This window comes from Physella acuta, unplaced genomic scaffold (assembly GCF_028476545.2).
Source record: "Physella acuta isolate Inbredline_101_S28 unplaced genomic scaffold, ASM2847654v3 ptg000852l, whole genome shotgun sequence".
In the NCBI taxonomy this organism is placed as follows: Eukaryota; Metazoa; Mollusca; class Gastropoda; family Physidae; genus Physella; species Physella acuta.
In genome coordinates, this window is record NW_026732369.1 from 295,001 (window position 1) to 301,542 (window position 6,542).

The 6,542-nt window shown below is 39.1% G+C and overlaps 1 long non-coding RNA gene across 1 annotated transcript in view; it reads left to right on the forward strand.

The window, feature by feature from the left end:
* Positions 1 to 1,303, forward strand: part of LOC131952112 (uncharacterized) — a 2,185-nt gene extending 882 nt beyond the window's left edge. Inside the window, exons 2-3 of the long non-coding RNA XR_009388504.1 lie at positions 4 to 133; positions 1,059 to 1,303. This is a non-coding gene — a long non-coding RNA (uncharacterized LOC131952112). The remainder of the gene's footprint in view (positions 1 to 3; positions 134 to 1,058) is intronic.
* Positions 1,304 to 6,542: the final 5,239 nt, after the last annotated feature.

Consider the following 6,542-nt stretch of genomic DNA (forward strand, 5'->3'; position numbering starts at 1 on the left):
CAGCTCTCTGTCAACTGCCCAGCGTCCTTGACCAGTGCAAGACCCGCTGTCTCAGTGCTGTTAGCCATTACGTCATAGTGGAATCCAGGCCACAATTTCAAGAAGGATGTAATCAATACTGCCAAGTTTACATGTAAGTGTAATCAGTACTGCCAAGTTTACATGTCAGTGTAATCAGTACTGCCAAGTTTACATGTAAGTGTAATCAGTACTGCCAATTTTACATGTAAGTGTAATCAATACTGCCAAGCTTACATGTAAGTGTAATCAATACTGCCAAGTTTACATAAAAGTGTAATCAATACTGCCAAGTTTACATGTAAGTGTAATCAATACTGGCAAGTTTACATGTAAGTGTAATCAATACTGCCAAGTTTACATGTAAGTGTAATCAATACTGCCAAGTTTACATGTAAGTGTAATCAGTACCGTCATGTTTAGATGTAATTAGAATCAACACTGTCACGTATATATGTAACTGTATTCAGCACTGCTGCGTTTATATGCAAGTGTATTCAGTTGGCCTTTACTCCCTCATTTATATTTCAGAGTGATTAGTACTCCTTCATGTATATGAGATTAAATATTGTAGTTACCGTTACACGAGAATACAATCAATGCTTTCGTATGTGTATGAAGTTGGTCTACAATAAAAACTGTTCCGGCCATTTTTAATTACAACCAGAACTTAACAAAATTTATTTTCAGTTGATGTTTATTATATATCGAATTTCTAAAGACAGTTTACTTTGTAAATTAATTAAAAAAACAACAAGTATTTTTAAGAATTGACTTTCAACTCCTGCTCGTGCCTCTGGTTATTCCCTAAGCTCTAAGCCCTAAACCTTTAAACCTTGCCCTAACACCTCGACTTCACCTCAGAGACAAAGCTACAATAAAAATCGACAAAACTTGTCATTGTACCTTCTTTGGAGATACCTAAAATATAACATCTATATTAGTTGTATAAGAAGTTTACAATTGCGTTTGCATAAATTATTTTTAAAACTAAAAATTTTAATTTATTTTATCTGGTGTGTTTTATTCTTTATTTTCAGCACTGAACACCTAAAGTGATGTCCAAGTTTGAGGATAAATCACACATTAAATAAAGATTAACAACTGAGGCTGCTTTCCAATAATACCAAATGTGCTGTCTTCAGTTGCTATTTTCGTTTGTTTGATTTTTTTTTCTAATTTATTAAAGTTACAAAAATATGTAAAAGATCTCATGAGTACCAAAGCTTTTATTATAGAAAGCAAATTAGTTTTATGTTTTTATTGTCAGTGCACTTAAAATCGGGTCGCTATAAAGGTGATTTAAATTTGTTTTAATTTCTACTTGTTAGTGATTCCTAATGTATTAAGTTGACATGACTAAAAAAATTTGCTTCAAATTACCATCAGTAGATCGCGATATCTGATGGACGTTTATCTGCCCCGTGAAAGCAATCTTCATTCACCATATTTTACAGACGAAAGCAAGTTTTTGTTACCTCCCTTTAGTTTAAAATAGTTTTAAAACTTTAGTAACCCCCCCCCCCCCCCCCCTCTTAATAGCCTTTACTAGATCGTCCGGCTCTACGATTGTAAACATTCTCGTGAACCACAGTTCAACAGACTGTTAGGGAAATCACGTCTTATTTTATCGAATTTAGAAATCTATCGTATGATTTAATTTTGTTATCTCCCCTTAGTTTCAAAACCGTTTAGTTAATTTTTAATGACTAATTAACAATCTAATTAAATTAAAAAATAATTGTCATCGAAGTGGAACGTATCTGGAAAGTTTGAACGAAATCCCTGCATTAGAAGTGTGTCTAAATTGAGTTACAGATTTTGCCACAAACCCACAAACAACTAAAGAGTCGTTGTGAACTAAATAAAAGTTTGTAAAAAAAGACCATTTTTAGCTTGCACAAGCTTTAGTAGCTGTCGGTATATGTTTGCTCTCATAAGTTTAATCAAAACTTAGAACATTAGTCTTCTTCTTCTTCGTTCTTAATTATTAGTGTTGAAAGGGATCGAGATTTATCTGCAAGTGGGTTCGAACTCGAGACTTTTCGGTTTAGCAACCATGAGCTTTACCGACTCGACCACGCCGACCCACCAGAAGTAGTGATTTACGCTATTTCCGATTTCTTAAAAAACGCATGTGAACTTATAAAGTACTAATAAATTTCCGCACTATTATGCACATTTTGTTTGGAGTTCACTTGGTGTGCTATTTTTTTAACGAGATTCTGTTCTATTTTAAAAAGTTAAAGTATTTAAAATGGATTAAAAACCATGTTTATATCCCGAGTTGCCGTCCCCTGTTGTTTTATATAAGAATATTTGAGAAAGTTTAGGGGAAATCACTCCCGGTTTATTATATAAACTTAAAAGGCTAAGTATGTTATAACAAACACTGGTTTTATGTAAAAAAACTGTTTTAGGTGAGAAGACTGGATCGAATGTTTACTGCATGCAGAGACAAATAACAAGTTGTGATTCTTTTAAAATAATCATAAAAACATTGTTGACCACAATTTTCTTTCTAGTGACACATTGAAATACACAAAAAATGATTATATACAATTTTAACCAAATACTTACTAACAACAGCTTTTACTGTAGATATTGGGGGTGGTGGTGGTGGTTCAGTTCGAATAGGTACAGATGTTGAACCTGGTATTAAAAACAAGGCAGCAGATGTTTGATTTTGGAGTTGTCTCTCCTAGAAGAGTGGCTGTCCCCAGTTAACGAGCCTCATCTGCCCGAGGGTTCGAACTCAGAACATTAGTAAATCAGCTGATTGTGAGATAGCAAGTCAGGTCGCTTCATCAAAAGTCTACCCAATAGCTCCGTTTCTCATACACCTTGTCAGACAACTTACACAACATGTAAACAAAACTTGACATACAAAATATACAACTTGTAAGCAGTCACATAACTTGTTATACAACTTACAAAACTTTGCATACAACTTGCCAACCAACTTATAGAAACGTGAAAATGGCCAGCTGAATTGTGTGAAGATGTCTGGCCTGTTGTTTAAAGCTGGCCAATATATTGTGTGGAGATGGCCATATTTTTATGTCGTGATGGCCAGCTTTTTATGAGCAGGTGGCCAGGCTATAATCTTAAGATGGCCAAATTACCAGCAATCAACCAGCAGCATAGGAAATGTCAGTGGACAACAGTTTGTGTAAATGTATGTAGTCACAAGTGTGGGGGAATGTGTGGGGTCATCAGTGTGGGGGAATGTGTGGGGTCATCAGTGTAGGGGAATGTGTGTGGTCAACAGTGTGGGGGAATGTGTGGGGTCACCAGTGTGGGGGAATGTGTGTGGTCACCAGTGTGGGGGAATGTGTGGGGTCACCAGTGTGGGGGAATGTGTGTGGTCACCAGTGTGGGGGAATGTGTGGGGTCACCAGTGTGGGGGAATGTGTGGGGTCACGAGTGTGGGGGAATGTGTGGGGTCACCAGTGTGGGGAAATTTGTGTAGTCATCAGTGTGGGGTAATGTGTGTAGTCACAGTAACGCTGAGATGTAAACTATTGCAGTCCAATTTGGCCTTGAAGACAACACAATTTGATTTTAAAACAGTTGTATTAACTTTTAAAACATTGTTTAGTGTAATCGAAAACCTGACTGGATTGACAGTATAGTAACTTGGTTTCTGCTATAGCGAAGATGCTAAAAAATAAATTAGATTTATCGATTAGGACATAAGTAATCCGTCCAGTAATATTTCTGTTAACCAGCTCTGATTAGATGTTAAATTAAAAAGTTTTGTAAAACTTGCGTCTGGTGTTCGTTTGTTTAAAAAAATATATGGCCATCTGAAAAGTCTCGGTAAAATTGCGATGCCAAATGATCAACCAGCACGTCATCTACATACAATAGGCCGGTCATCTACATACAATAGGTCGGTCATCTACATACAATAGGCCGGTCATCTACATACAATAGGCCTGTCACCTACATACAATAGGCCGGTCATTTGCATACAATAGGTCGGTCATCTACATAAAATAAGCCGGTCATCTACATACAATAGGCCGGTCATCTACATACAATAGGCCGGTCATCTACATACAATAGGCCGGTCATCTACATACAATAGGCCGGTCATTTGCATACAATAGGTCGGTCATCTACATACAATAGGTCGGTCATCTACATACAATAGGCCTGTCACCTACATACAATAGGCCGGTCATTTGCATACAATAGGTCGGTCATCTACATACAATAGGTCGGTCATCTACATACAATAGGCCGGTCATTTGCATACAATAGGCCGGTCATCTACATACAATAGGTCGGTCATCTACATACAATAGGCCGGTCATCTACATACAATAGGCCGGTCATTTGCATACAATAGGTCGGTCATCTACATACAATAGGTCGGTCATCTACATACAATAGGTCGGTCATCTACATACAATAGGCCGGTCCAATAGGCCGGTCATCTACATACAATAGGCCGGTCATTTGCATACAATAGGCCGGTCATCTACATACAATAGGCCGGTCCAATAGGCCGGTCATCTACATACAATAGGCCGGTCATTTGCATACAATAGGCCGGTCATCTACATACAATAGGCCGGTCATCTACATACAATAGGCCGGTCATTTGCATACAATAGGTCGGTCATCTACATACAATAGGTCGGTCATCTACATACAATAGGCCGGTCATCTACATACAATAGTCCGGTCCAATAGGCCAGTCATCTACATACAATAGGCCGGTCATCTACATACAATAGGCCGGTCCAATAGGCCAACGGATAGTGTGTAAATGGCCAACCTAAAGCGTGTTGTTTGACTTTGGAGTTTTCCTGAATAGATGGGTTGCTGTAACCTGGGGTTCGAACTCGGGACTTTTTCGTTTAACAGCCATGAGCTTTACCGACCTGACCACACCCTAGAATAACATCTAACTGCAGATACTATCTGCCGTGTTGCGCTCACACGTGATGCATAGTGTTTCTTTCAGGCTCTGAGCCAGTCGCATTCGGCATTCAATGTGTGTTGGTGGGGGGGGGGGCAGTGGCGTCGGGCAGGGTCAATCCTTAGTTATAACACTGTAGAAAGAATTAGCCTATAAATAAACTTGAACTTGCACTCTTTTGTGAGATAGGTAGCAGGCAACAGTAAATTTACATGCATCGCTATAAACCTCAACTGACGGGGAAATTCTCTACCCATTCCCGCAGACCTGCACTTCCATCCCAACTGTCTGCCCTACCCGAAATTCCATCCTACTAAACATCCATGATAACTATTTAGCCATTTTAAAAAATAACCATGGACAATGTTTTCACAACAAGCTGTCCAACATTTGTCAATGTTTTTCTCCCAATTTTTACCTTAATGACATTTCATTTGTTAATCTAATCAATCTGTAAGCAATATGGCGCTACTAACTCTAAACGTTTTAATTTTTATCCAATCACCAAGACACTTTGGGAAGTCGTTGAGAATACTCCAGGCAGCGTTTTTTTCCCCAGGCATTTTTTCTGAAAAAAGTGCCCGAAAGAAACTTTTGGGAAGGTTTCTACCTTTAAACGTTTATTTTATTTCGGCTCCCAGCAGTACTGTGGTGCGGTTTGCCATCCAGAGTTTCCCAGCGGCTATCTATGCATCTGGGATCCGTTTGATTTGGCGGCCTGCACAGCGCGACAGTGTTACTACTTGATCCAGTGGTCAAATTGCACAGGCGCATTAGCTGACGCCCCGGCGGTCGTGTAACCCGATGCGCCCCGGGCACTACAGCGCTTATATTCGTTTTAATGAGCACCATACACAAGGGATACGGATCAGCAGTGGTTACGATTGGGCGCCCCAAGTTACCCAGCGACTACCTGATTGCAAAGGATCCGATTATTGCACGTCCTGCAGAGTCAAGGGGTGCTACTTGATTCAACGGCCAAACTGTAACAGGGGCGGCTTTTGACGCCACCGGCTTACGGGTGACACCTATGACGAGTATTCTACATTAGGGACACGTTGGGCTTCCACGTTCGATGATTTAAACCCGAGCGGTAGAAGTCTATAATGGAATTTTTTAATGTCATTATTTGCTCATTATGATAATGTTAATTTGCTATGAAACAAATTGTAGATATGCCTAATGGGTCAGTAACGTAGCCATCCAAAGTATAGAACATACAGAAGCAACTAAAATGGATCTCAACTAACTTATTAGTCATTTTCCAAAACTAAAACCATGAAAATAATTCATCTAAATAAATCATGAACAATTTTAAAAATTTGTGTGTGGTTAGTGGCGTCACAAGGTCAGGTGTCACCCTGTGTCTTTACTAAATGTGTCACCTCATGACCCCTAAAAATGGTGCATTTTCCGTGGGATGTCACAACTCTCTCATTAATCTTTTATTATTTTAGCTGTATACAACATATTTGTTTGAAAGTAAATTTTACATTGTTTTGTCATGGTGTCACGTCTAAATGTTGTCATTAAATGCGGACCACAACTCCCCCCCCCCCCCCCCCCCCGCCCCGCCTTGTGATGCTACAGT